Source organism: Buteo buteo, chromosome 13, assembly GCF_964188355.1.
Source record: "Buteo buteo chromosome 13, bButBut1.hap1.1, whole genome shotgun sequence".
Classification (NCBI taxonomy): Eukaryota; Metazoa; Chordata; class Aves; order Accipitriformes; family Accipitridae; genus Buteo; species Buteo buteo.
Genome location: NC_134183.1, coordinates 39,675,213 through 39,688,369, shown reverse-complemented (window position 1 = coordinate 39,688,369; position 13,157 = coordinate 39,675,213). Strand labels below are relative to the sequence as shown.

The following is a 13,157-nucleotide window of genomic DNA, read 5'->3' as shown; positions in this document are numbered from 1 at the left end:
AGAGAGTCTCGGCTGGTGCGATATTGCTGCCGCTGCACCGTCATGGTAGCAGTTGGCACTTGTTCTTCAACCTTCAGCAACCCCACAATCGAAGGGTCTTGAGAGAGACCAGGCAGGGTAGACAGCTGTTCAGTGCCCTCCATCTCCAAGGCAGCTATACCAAAAGCCCATTGACACCCCTCCAGGTCCTTAAAATACCCTCTCCTGAGATAGTCTATGCCAAGGATACACAGAGCCTCTGGACCAGTCACGATGGGGTGTTTCTGCCGTTCATTTCCAGTTAGGCTTACTTCAGCTTCCAATACAGTTAACTCTTGGGATCCCCCGTCACACCAGAAATACAAATGGGTTCTGCCCCTTTATAACTTGATGGCATTAGAGTGCACTGTGCGCCAGTGTCTACTAGAGCCTTATACTCCTGTGGGTCTGACGTGCCAGGCCATCGAATCCACACAGTCCAATAGACCCAGTTATCCCTTTCCTCCACCTGGCTGGAGGCAGGGCCCCTCTAATTCTGGTCAGAGTATCCAGTATTCACTTCTCGTAAAATTGGCTCAGAATTCCCTTCAAGAGGATCAGAAATCAGATCAGCCCTTCTACTCTGTTTGGAAACTGGACTGGCATTTTTCCTGGTAGAATCCCCTTTTGTGGTGGTTTTTCCTCGCAGTTCACGTACCCGTGCATTTAGGACCGAGGTAGGTTTTCCATCCCATTTCCTCATGCCCTCTCCATGATCACATAGGTAAAACCACAGGGCACCTTGCGGTGTGTACCTTCTATATTCTGTCTCTTGGGCAGAGGAGCCCTCACTCCTAATAGCTGAGACATTGGTCCTTACAGGTGGGCAATAGGACATATCCTCCTTGAATTGCTGGAAAACCTCGGACAGCTCCACAGCCGAAATGCAGGCTTGTAGGGAGGAGGAGAGATTTTCTTCGTATTGACGGAGTTGGCAAGCCACTTCATCCACTGTCGGTGCCTCTGCGTCTTTCCAGGTCATTATTGCCAGTGAGTTGGCATAGGACGATGGCGCGCTCTGTACAAACTTCCGCCACATGGGTCGTGTGCATTGGACTTCGCCTGGATCTTTGAGTAATTGTGGGTTGTCCGGGTCATGATGAATCGTCTCTAGCACAGCTAATTCCCTCAGATATTGGATACCTTTTTCCATGGTGGTCCACTTGCTTGATTGACATATAACATCTTCCTTAAAGGGGTACCTTTCCTTCACACTTGACAGGAGTCGCCTCCAGAGGCTGATGGCTTGTGTCCCTTTTCCAATTGCCTTGTCAATGCCACCTTCCCTGGCAAGCGATCCCAACTGCTTGGCTTCCCTACCTTCTAATTCCAAGCTATTAGCCCCATTGTCCCAGCATCGGAGGAGCCAGGTGATAATATGCTCACCTATACGGTGACCGAAATCTTTTCGCAAATCCCGCAGCTCACTCAAGGATAGGGACCGGGTTATTACCTCTGGTTCTGCCTCTTCCTCCGGTTCCCGTAATGACCCTGGTTCACCTTCATCCTTCGCTAAGCAAGCTGACTTTTTTGTATATTTCTTTTTCTGTACGGGGGCAACTGATACTGGTGCAGGTTGGTCCGCTGGTTCAGTTGCAGTATCGCTCGCCGGGTTTTGGATAACCACAGTGTCTGTTGCCGAGGTTTGGGTAGCAGCAGTGCTCATCGCTGGGGCTGGAGGGACCGCAGTGCCCGTTGCTGAGGTTTGGGTAGCTGCCGTGCTCGTTGCTGGGGCTGGAGGGGTCGCGGTGCCTGTCACCAAGGTCTGGGTGGCCTCAATGCTTGTCACCGGGGCTGGAGGGGCCACAGCACCCGTTGCCGAGGTTTGGGTGACCGCAGAGCTCATTGTTTCGTTGTTAGGTCCAGAGACCTTCTCCTCCCCTTGAGGGTACTGAGTGGTGTTGAACAGGGCTCGATAAGCACGGGCCAGGCCCGAGCACATTGCAGTGATTTGTATCTCTCTGGAGCTGCCAGGGTGACAGCATACCTTTTCCAAAGATTTTACTAGTTCTTCCGGATTCTGCACTTGTTCAGGGGTGAATTTCCAAAACACTGGATGTGCCCACTTCTCTAGGTACTTGCCCATACTACCCCACACACCCTGCCACTCATAATTATCCAGCCTCGGGGCAGATCTCTGGGTGATCTTCTTAAATAGTTGTTTAACCTTAAACAAGAGCTGAACCACATTCAGGAGCATGCTAATTCCTAGCAGAAGAGCTAGGACCATGCTGGTCTCAACATCCCAAGGGTATTCAAATTTTTCAAACTTCTCAAACACCATTGTAACTGGACTGAAGGAGAAAGGAGAGGGGAAGAGAGGTATCCCACCCATAGACTGGTTTCCCAAGGAGGAAAGGTAAATGGTGTAATTATTAATAGTTTCCCACAGATGGCTCCCGGAGTATAAAGGTGACAATGCTGAGCGCAAACACCAGATTAATCCCACAACCGATGACTTCATCATACCATAAACCAGTGTTATACAATACATCTGTCCTGGTTTCAGCCGGGATGGAGTTAACTGTCTTCCTAGTAGCTGGTACAGTGCTATGTTTTGAGTTCAGTATGTGAAGAATGTTGATAACACTGATGTTTTCAGTTGTTGCTCAGTAGTGTTTAGACTATAGTCAAGGATTTTCAGCTTCTCATGCCCAGCCAGGGCACCTGACCCAAACTGGCCAACGGTGTATTCCATACCATGTGACGTCCCATCTAGTTTAGGAACTGGGAAGGGGGGGGAGGCAGTGTTTTTTTTTTTTTGGCCGCTCGGGGACTGGCTGGGTGTCGGTCGGCGGGTGGTGAGCAATTGCCCTGTGCATCATTTGTACATTTCAATCCTTTTATTACTTACTGTTGTCATTTTATTAGTGTTATCATTATCATTATTAGTTTCTTCTTTTCTGTTCTATTAAACCGTTCTTATCTCAACCCAGGAGTTTTACTTCTTTTCCTGATTTTCTCCCCCATCCCACTGGATGGGGGGGGAAGTGAGTGAGCGGCTGCGTGGTGCTTAGTTGCTGGCTGGGGTTAAACCACGACAACATCAAAGCGAAAACCTTAATCCGCCTCCCACAGATGATAAGCAGCAGAAGAGGGACTACAGACAGCAAAGGAGGTGATACATAACAGAACTTCAAAAACCAGAGCAACAACTCTAAGAACACATAAATCGACATAATGACCAGTGACTATTAGACCAATATAATGAATGCTTATAACAAATTTGTTTTAACGAGCTCTGGTCAGGTTTGTCGTTATCTCAACCCTTCGGGCCCCACATTGGGCGCCAAAAAAGGACTGTCGTGGTTTAACCCCAGCCAGCAACTTAGCACCACGCAGCCGCTCACTCACTCACTCCCCCCACCCAGTGGGATGGGAGAGAGAATTGGGAAAAGAAGTAAAACTCGTGGGTTGAGAGAAGAACGGTTTAATAGAACAGGAAAGAAGAAACTAATAATGATAATGATAACACTAATAAAATGAAAATAGCAATAATAAAAGGATTGGAATGTACAAATGATGCGCAGTGCAATTGCTCACCACCCGCCGACCGACACCCAGCTAGTCCCTGAGCGGCCATTCCCTGCCCCCACCCCCCAGTTCCTATACTAGATGGGACGTCACATGGTATGGAATACCCCGTTGGCCAGTTTGGGCCAGCTGCCCTGGCAGTGTCCTGTGCCAGCTTCTTGTGCCCCTCCAGCTTTCTCGCTGGCTGGGCTTGAGAAGCTGAAAAATCCTTGGCTTTGGTCTAAACACTACTTAGCAACAACTGAAAACATCAGCGTTATCAACATTCTTTGCATACTGAACTCAGAACATAGCACCGTACCAGCTACTAGGAAGAGAGTTAACTCTATCCCAGCTGAAACCAGGACAGCATTATTGATCTTCATCTGTACCCTGCCATGGCAGCATGCTTTTCTTGCCAGGTGCAACCAGCAGCAGCAGCAGCAGCAGCAGCAGCAGGAGGAGCAGCAGCAGGTGCAGTTCTGTGCCAGGCCAAAAAAAGCCTCCCTCCTGGCTCCTGTACCACCTCACTACAGTGAGGAGCCCAGCCTGGAGCCCTCCCAACAGGCAGAAAGCACTGGCCTCAGTCGGTCTCAAGGCCGCAAGGAGGTAAAGGGACTGGCTTGAAACCCCAGGGGAAAGCTGGGCATTTTCTGAGCAGAAGAGCCTGCCTGCAGAAGATGTAAGGCACCCACCCTGGAGCCAGCCTGAAGAGACGTCTCTCTGCCTTGGCCAGGAATCAAAGCTGGGTCAACGGCTTGGAAAGCAGCTGTGCTCACTAATATTCCAGCAATGCACCTGTGGGCAGTGCTGCCTCCTGCTCCTCCAGATCAGAGCCTGGCCAGCCTCCTGCTCCTCCACTCCACAGACTGGCTGGCCTCCTCCCTCCAGCCCCCCGCACACACACTTCCTCAAGCCACTCCTCATGCTCAGCCTCTCGACTGCAACCACCTCCCACCCTTGTTCTGCATGCAGTCAGACACTGCCAGGTGCACCCCCTCCACACTGCCTCCTTAACGCCATTTTCCTGCTCCAGAGCCAAGACAGAAGGGGAGCCGCTTTCATCTGGTGGTGTAAATTACCGCTTTTGTGGATCGTTTGATATTTTGGTCCTTGCTCAGGAACTGGACAATGCTTGCAGTGGTGGAAAAAAGCTCTGCACATACCTATTCCACCAAATCAAGCTCTCCCCAGTCTCCCTCTAAGTCACCCACACCCCCCGTTTATTCTCCCTTTGCCTGCCCACGCTTTAGCTCAGCCAGTCTCTACCTCGCCTTTTCCATGGATCTCTCCCACTCTCGCAAACCATTGCCCCTAGACGCCAACAACCTGCACGGCGGTCATGGTCTTTGTTGAAGGGCTGACGCCGCCCTACGTCCCCAAGAGGCTGGAAGTGCTGCCGGCAGATCACCACCTGCCCTGCAGCAGTGTCCCCACCGTAGTGCTCACAGCAGGCTTGGAGGCCCCCTCAGATAAATCTGAGAAGCAAAGTGGGGTCTAATATCTCACCTCACACTGGTTGTCTCCACACAGCTGCCTTCTCTTCTTCCCTGGAAGCAGCAGAGACACCAGCTGGAGGGTGAAACCATCCCCCCTCCCGTGGCAGGATATCCCAGGTGCCCGGCTGAGGACAAGGCGCTGGGAGCTTCAGCTGTAGCCCCTGGGGTTACGCCTCTCAAGGCCTCTGCAAGGCTGGCAGCAGGTGCCCGTCATGCTCAGTGCAGGTCCCAACTGCAAATCTTCGAGTGGAGCCTAGCCCTGAAACTCCCAGGGAGCCGGGTGTCATTGCACAGGGCACGTGATCAGCAGGGCAGAGAGGGCTGGAGCAGGTAGTTGTGGCCGAGTGGTGAAGGCGATGGACTAGAAATCCATTGGGGTTTCCCCGCGCAGGTTCGAATCCTGCCAACTACGGGGCGCAGTCCCCTTTTGGGCTCCCTGCAATTGACCACGCTGCAGCCAGCAGTGGGACTCAGCTGCACACTGTGCCTGGTGCCCAGGGAGACAGTGAAAGCCCCTTGCCTACAGCACTTGTCCTCGCTCCCTCCCCCACCCCCCCACCCCCCCCCAAATTCCTGGATGAAAGGGAAATCCTGCTCCCGTTGACAAGGTAGGCATGTTGGGGAAGAGAATGGACCAGTGCCGAGTACCAGCCATGACAAGAGGGCCAACGTTGTTGGCTCTTGAGCAGAACTTAAGAGCCTGATCTCACCTCAGACCTCATGCAGAACAACCCTACCAGCTGTCACAGTCCTCCCTAGGCCTGAACCTACAGCAGCTCACCTCCAAAGACAGCCTGCACAGCATGGCCCTCATTGCTAAAGATGAAGGGGAGGCACCTCCTGGATCTGAGGTCTTGCCAGCACTCACAAAGTGCCCCTCACTTTAGGTCTCACAAAGGCAGACTGGTGTGGAGCAGCAGGCAAGGGGTGGGGGTGGGGGGAAGAGAAGGGGCCAGCACCAACTATGAGCTACAGAAGAGGTCCTTCTTTTGACCTCATTGCTAACAATGAATTGAAGACACATCATAGACCTAAGACCTTGCCTGGGGTCCTGGGGATATTCTGCCTGACCCGTCCCCAGTCCTTGCACACATGGCCAACCTTTCTCAGGGGCCTTTCCCAAATTTGGCTTAAGGATGAGGTGATGAGGGGTGGGGCTCTCCTGTCTCCTCCTCTTATGGGAAAGACATGGAAGTGCAGAAGAGGCCATGGTGGTGCCTGTGCCTTCAGGAGACCATGCCCTGCCATCACCGACCCTGATGGGCAGGATAGAAAAGAGCCAGAGGCTTCCCAGAGGGCTTCTTTCAGTCGCATACCCAGCTGCTCCCAACAGAGCAGCAGCGGAGGAGGACCTGTTGGTAGCCTGCCTGGGTGGTTCAGCATCTTAAGGAAAAGGGAAACCCTGAGGGACACGTGCAGTGAGCGACCAGCCAAAGAGAAGGAGAGACAAGCCCATTGCTGGTGCATGGTCCTTTCCCTGCAGCCATGCCACTGAGGGTGGGGGAAGCATTGCAAGGGAAAAAGAAGCTCAGAGAGAGAGTCAGTATGAACGGAGAAGGAAAGGGGCAATGGAGAGGGCACCTGGAGCAGAGCCAGGGACCTCTTGATCTGCAGCGAAATACTTTCCCCCGAGCAATAGCAGATAGGCTGGGGCCATGATCCCCATGCTCACATCAGCACCCACATCCCAGCGCTCTCCATCCTGCTTTTGTCTCCGCTGCATGCTCTGGCCTGTGGATGGGACGGGGCACCAGCAAACACAAGCCCAAAAATGCAGGCCTCAGCACTGCCACCTCATCCCTCACCCTCACCAAGAGGCTTTACCAGCTCAGCCTGCCCAGAGCCTTCCCTGGGACACCTGGCAGCATTTAAGCCTGGCCACCACCCAGTGCGGGTGGGTCAGCCCTGTCCTGTGGTGACTGGGAACCACCTCCACTCCCAGCAGTGCTGGGCAGGACAGGAATGGCACCAGGCACGGAGAGGAGGGGTTTCTCTGGCTCTTCGGCACCCTGCACGGTGGCGGGGGCAGCCCTCGGCTGTCAGGGAGCAGCCAGGGCAGGCCTGTGCCAGGAGGGAGGACAAGCCAGGAGCTGTGGGGGAGCACAGCACAGCACTGGCAGGGCAAGGCCCTCGCCGCTGGTGTGAAAGGCAAGGTGCCAACTGCTAGACAACTTGCTTAGAAGAACAAACACTGCCTAGGACTAAGGGCTTTTACCTCAGCATCAACGTCACCTGACGACCCAACCTAGACTGGCTCTCACTGGCTGAGAACACCCCATGCAGATGATAAACCAATGGGAGATTGGGAGATTTGTCTTTCAAAAAAACCCGGGTATACAGCCACGGCCAGAACAGCAATCAACCTAAATCGAGTATAAAGCCCCTCCACCTGCAAGGGACATTGGTTTAGAACAATGAAGATTAACACCCCACTGAGCATCTGTCGACACCACCTGCCCGGGAGAAGCACATACTGATCTTGGGAGCAATAGTAACTGATTAGCCCACCCCTTAACATGAGTAATTTGATTGGTCGACACAACTGTATTGTAAACGTATGCCAACCCTGCTTTCCTCTATCTCGGGGTCCTCCATGCATTAGGTTGGGCCACCACTACCTGCCCAGCCTAAATAGGAGGATTAATTCCCTTGGTAATTCTACGCTTGGTAATGCTAAGCGTCCTTGTCTCCCTCCTCGGCCGGAAAAAGAACGGACGTTGACGCTGGGCACAGTCCCACAGCCCCCTGGGAGCTGGATTCCTGGGCAGGGTGGCAGTCGTCCTGAGCTCGCTGGAGAGCAGCTCCCCTCTGCCCTGCAAAGCAACAAGGCTGCCCCCTCGCTCCGGGGTTTCCTCCAGTGCCTGCAGAGCCAGCTTGGGTGGCCAAGAAGAAAGTCCCCATGCAGGGTTATGGGCAGGAGATGTGGGGAGAAGGGCAAGGCAAGGCCCTTGAGCTGCCACCCCAGGCCCAAAGGAGGTGAACTTTCCAGAGAGCCCATTTCCTGGCCCGCGTGAGGGCACAGGACAGAGGAAGGGAAGGAGGCATGAGGGCTGGCAGTGCCAGGGAGCATCAGGCAGGGCCGTGGGAGGTGCCGGCAGAGGTGCTGGGGGGAGCAGAGTGGCGCAGCGGAAGCGTGCTGGGCCCATAACCCAGAGGTCGATGGATCGAAACCATCCTCTGCTAACTGGCCCTTTTTTTCCCTCCTCCTGACAGCTGCTGCCTCTCCCAGCAACTTTTAACCTGCACTGCTCTAGCTCTCTGGGCACCCATGGCCACGGCCCTCCTGTTCCCTCAGCCCTTCTCTCTGCCACTGCCACCTTCTTTCTCCTTTGCCTTCTTAGGAGCCAGCACTCCCATAGTGCCCCTCGCCAAGGCAGACAGGTGGCTGTGGAGCAGCAGGCAGAGCTCCCCCCACAAGGAAGTGGGTGGCTTGGGGACACAGGCGTTTCTCCCTTCCCATCTGGCAGCTCAATCCCAACTTCCCAGCCGCAAGCAGGGACCTCCAGGAATCTGCAGGTGGGGAGGAGGAGGACAAGGCTGCTGCTACTTTGGCAAACACCAATGCAATCAGCTTGACCATCTGGGGGGGTTCTCCATCCTAGTCTGTTTGCTGCCGTGCTCACTCGCAGCTCCAGCCAGGAGCAGGGCTGAGTAGGTATTCCCCATGGGCACTGTATTGGCCATACGTGGCTAGGTGTTGGCAGTGGTGGGGAGAGGGGCTGCTGCAGGGTGGCCTCTGTGGGGAAGAGCTAAGGGGCTGCCCTGCACCACACACACAGCTGGTTCCAGGGGCCTCCACCACACTGAGCCATCTGCAAAGCTTGTGGCACCCAGGGCACCCATGCTGGCTGGAGCAGGTGGATACTCCTGAAGGAACTGCAACCTGCGGAGAAGGCACGCCAGTGAAGACTTCCCTGATGGGCCTGAAGCCTGTGGAAGAGCTCACGCTGAAAGAGATTTTCCTGTTCAGAAGCGCAGCATGGGGAGAACCCATGCTGGAGTAGTCTGCAGTGAAGGAGTGCAGCTGAGCCTGGAAAAATTGGGAGGCATGGCGGTGTTTTCTTTGTCTTCTCTTGCTCACTACAAGACAAAACTCACACATAGCCCGAGTCTTTCCCTCTCTTCTGGCTGCTCAGGACTGGAATTCAGTGCTGGACACCCACCCCCTCACTCCCATGTGCACATCAGCAGGTGCTCTGAACCCTAGACTGTACCACAGGTCTGTGCAGAATCCATGCCTGGAGCCCAGGCCTGGTTTGTCCAGTGTCCTGCTCCAACCCTGGGCAGTCCCTGATGCCAATCCACTCTCCTCACTGGCTAGTGCAGCTTGAGATCTCCTAGCAAATACCCCTCTCTCTCACAAACACACACACAAACACCCCCCCAAGCCCCCCCAAAACCAGAAAAGCACAGGCTGACAGAAATGAGCTAGGAGTAGAACGAAATGAAAACAAGACCAATCGCATTCTTGTTCTTCATGGGTGTGCAAAGGGTTTCCAGGATGAGTTGCTCCTTCCCCTTCCCAGGGATCGAGGTGAGGCGGACCAGCCTGCTATTGCCCCCATTCTCCTTTGTGCCTTTGGGGAAGATAGGAGTGACAATGACTTTCTTCCAGGACTCAGGAACCTCTCCCAGTTGTCGCGACCTTTCAAAGATAATGGAGAGTGGCCTCTTCTATGGGTCTTTCTTCCTGGAAGTGCTTCACGAGCTGGCAGCAGAAAGATAGCACGGGGATCTGCAGGTGAGCTCCCTGCTACCTGAGTACCTGACTGGCCAGAAGCCAGAAGATTGCTTGCATGTCGACTGTGAGGTCGCCTCTGGCTCTGCAGGCAATGGGCCATCCACAGGAATATCGCTTGTGCTAAGTGCTCGTCTTCATTCCAGAGTGGATACCACTGCATGGTATATCTTTTTATATCCACACACTTCTTGGTCCAAAGGAAGCAGACAGTCCCTGAGAGGGAGATCTGAGAACATGTGGGCATGACAGTGTCAAAAATGGCCGTCCGGCAATCACAAAGCGGTAGGAGAGCCCACAGGGAATGACGCTGTCAGAAGATGCCTCTTCCCTTTGTTTAGCGAGTGGGGGCTTCCTTGCCTGACGTGCTTCTGGGTACACAGGTAGGGTTGGCTGGTCCTGGCAGCCAATCACAGGTCTGCCTGAGAGCAGGTGGGTACAACGGGGTCCGGAAATGGCTGTCAGCCAATCACAGAGCAGTAGGAAAACATGGTGGTTATGGTGCTTAATAAGAAAATGGCAGCTGAAAGAAAATGGTGCCCCCCATGTATGTCGGGGAAGGTACGTCCTGGTCATGTGTACTTCATCGTTCATCAGTGCCGGCATGGGCATTCACCAAAGCAATCATCCATCACCAAAACCAGTGGCAGCACAAGGCGGGTTTTAGCCCAGGAACAGGTAATGCGCGGAGTCCTGCAACACAAATTGCTTACGGGCACGCAGCATGGAATGTGGCAGATGCTCATATCCGGCCAAGTTCTATAGACCAAGAAACTTGTGCTAGAAATGATCCACCTGGCCTATTTGCACATTATATAGACAGAGAATTGTTACCCTAGCATTGCCTGCTTTTTACTTGCTGATTGCTGAGCTGCTACTACACACGTCTACAAGCTACGGACGTATCCAGTGCCTAGGAAGAAACCCAGGCTGGTCGCTGTGCCTTTTTAATTCAACCAAAGGGTACATCATGCAACCACACGTTAGCCCAGGACAGCCTGACTGTGACTCCGACTGGGGCAGACTCTGACCGGGGCAGCCTCCGACCGCGCTACCTCAGCGTTATGCCCTCTGGTATTCCCCATGGGCACTGTATTGGCTAGCCATGGCAAGGTTTTGGTAGTGGAGGGGTCAGGGGGTGCTGCAGAATGGCCTCTGTGGGAAGAGATAACGGGCTGCCCTGTGTCAGACACAGCCAGTTCCAGCTCCGCAGTGGACCCACCGCACAAGACAGCTGAGCCGTCGTCAACATTGGTGGCCCCTCTGTGAAAACAAATTCCCGAAAGGGCAGAAAACGCCGGGCGGAGAGAGGTGGGAGGAAAAAAAAGAGTGTGTAAGAGCAGAGACACATCCTGCTTGGACAGGTAAAGGAGTCTGGTGTGAAGCACTGAAGTTGTCCCGGCACAGGGGAGAGGAAAGGCGGTGTTTTCTGTTTGTCTTTGTGTTTCTCACTACTTGCATCTGGTTTAAGTGTCCAAGAATTGATTTTGCCCAAGTCAAGCCTGATTTTCCCACAAGAGTTTTTGCTAAGCCCTGTCCGTGTGTTTATCTTGAGCCATGAGATTTCTCATTGTGTTTTCAGTGCTCTGCATGGCCCTGCGGGTGGGGAAAGTAATGAGCAGCTGGGTGGGCGTTTGTCTGTGCTTAAAGCACCACAGGTACGTGCACACAAACGCACATGCACCTGCATAGTACGTGCGCAGCTGGCCCACATATGAATGCAGATGGGGAGCGTGACCATTACCAGCAGCCAGCAGCTCACAGGCAGAGAAGCACACCCACGTGCCAGCCGGTTGAGGTCGTGTGTATGTGTGCAGGGGGCTGGAAGGAGGAGGCGGGATAGTCTGTGAAGCGGAGGAGCAGGCAAGAGGGCAGTTGGTGACCTGGCAGAGCAGGAGGCAGTCAGGAATGGGACGTGGAGGAGCAGGAGGGAGGCCAGGCTCTGGGCTGGAGGAGCAGGAGGCAGCAGTGCATGCAGGAGCGTTGGTGGTATAGTGGTGAGCATAGCTGCCTTCCAAGCAGTTGACCTGGATTCGATTCCTGGCCAACGCAGACCAACTTTTCTTCTGCCTGGCTCCACAGTGCCTTCCCCATTTAGCAACAGCAGGCTGCAGCGGCTGCTTTGCACCATTCTGAGATTCTCAGGCAGTGTTGAAGCACTGCAGCAGGTGCCCGGAGAACCTTGGCATTCTCCATGCCTGGGTATCACACTCAAGTTTCAGTGGGGCTCAGGCACTGTGCCACCTGCTCTAGCTTTGGGGCTAGCCCTGCTTTAGGCAGGCATTTGGACTAGTGACCCCCTGAGATGCCTTACAGTCTACTACCTCCTTACAGTCTACTACCTCCTTCCATGAAGCAACAAGTCCCCGAGAGATCTGTGCCCTCCTTCCTCTGCACCATGCGCAATAAGTGAGCCTCTTCCCCAGAGGAACGGGAGCTCAGTCGTTGCTCTGCACTTGGCACATCCTCTGTGCTTTCACCATGAGTGTCCAGCCCCTTTCCCACAGACTGGCTCCTTGAGATCGGCACAGCACTGACCCAGAGGTTGGTGTGGCACAGCCCTCCTTGCCCAGCCTTCCCAGCTCCGAGGAGGGAAGAAGGAAGCACCCTTGCTGCCCCAGGCACAGTCCACGAGGCAGGATTGTGGGCCAAACGCTTAGCGTGCCATCTCCTGCGGCCCTGGAGGAATGGAGGAAGTCATGGGAAAGGTAGATGTGTGCCCGGAGCCCCTGGGCATGGTGTTGGCATGTGCAGAGAAGTAATTTGTGATGGTTCCTTTGGTTGCTCCCGTGAAGGAGTGCCTTGGCCTTTGCAAGGAGATGCCCCTGTGCTGGCTACTGTGCAGTCCTGTAGTGCGTGTAGGTGCTGCAGTCGCCTGTCAGCCGCCCTTGGTGGGAGCAAGGCAAGGGTGCTCCCAGGATACAGCTCCCCCTGCAGCAGTGCCAGGAGGAGGCTGGCTGAGGTGGGCTGGCTCCGGCAGCTGCGAGGGGGTAGAGTGGCAGAGGCAAGGCTCACTGAAGTGGTGGGTCAGGATGGCCGAGTGGTCTAAGGCGCTGCATTCAGGTTGCAGTCTCCCTGGGAGACGTGGGTTCGAGTCCCACTCCTGACAGGCTTGTCTTTGTCTTGCTTTCCTTCCCCCCCAAGGCGATGGCCTTGCTCCTCTAGGCATTCATTCTGTGGGTTAGGTCTTGCTGCGTACCCTAACCGCCACCACTGCCAGTGGCTTAGCAGAGAAATGCTGCTAGAGAGTCCCTATGCCGTTCCTTTCCTTTTTCCACTCTCCCCTACAAAACGTGCGTTCTGCATGCCTCTCGCCTAGAATGTGGACCTTTGGGCATTCTGCAAACATTCACCCACAAAATCCTCTCTCCCTGCTTCCGCTTTCCCCT

General features: G+C 54.3%; 4 non-coding genes across 4 annotated transcripts; all 4 read left to right on the top strand.

Moving 5' to 3' along the window:
- The first annotated feature begins 5,360 nt into the window (after positions 1-5,360).
- Positions 5,361-5,442, top strand: TRNAS-AGA (transfer RNA serine (anticodon AGA)). The gene has a single exon. It is a non-coding gene; the product is annotated as a tRNA-Ser (tRNA).
- A 2,699-nt stretch (positions 5,443-8,141) lies between these two features.
- On the top strand, positions 8,142-8,213 carry TRNAM-CAU (transfer RNA methionine (anticodon CAU)). Its single transcript has one exon. It is a non-coding gene; the product is annotated as a tRNA-Met (tRNA).
- Positions 8,214-11,748: 3,535 nt separating this feature from the next.
- Positions 11,749-11,820, top strand: TRNAG-UCC (transfer RNA glycine (anticodon UCC)). The gene has a single exon. It is a non-coding gene; the product is annotated as a tRNA-Gly (tRNA).
- A 974-nt stretch (positions 11,821-12,794) lies between these two features.
- On the top strand, positions 12,795-12,877 carry TRNAL-CAG (transfer RNA leucine (anticodon CAG)). Its single transcript has one exon. It is a non-coding gene; the product is annotated as a tRNA-Leu (tRNA).
- Positions 12,878-13,157: the final 280 nt, after the last annotated feature.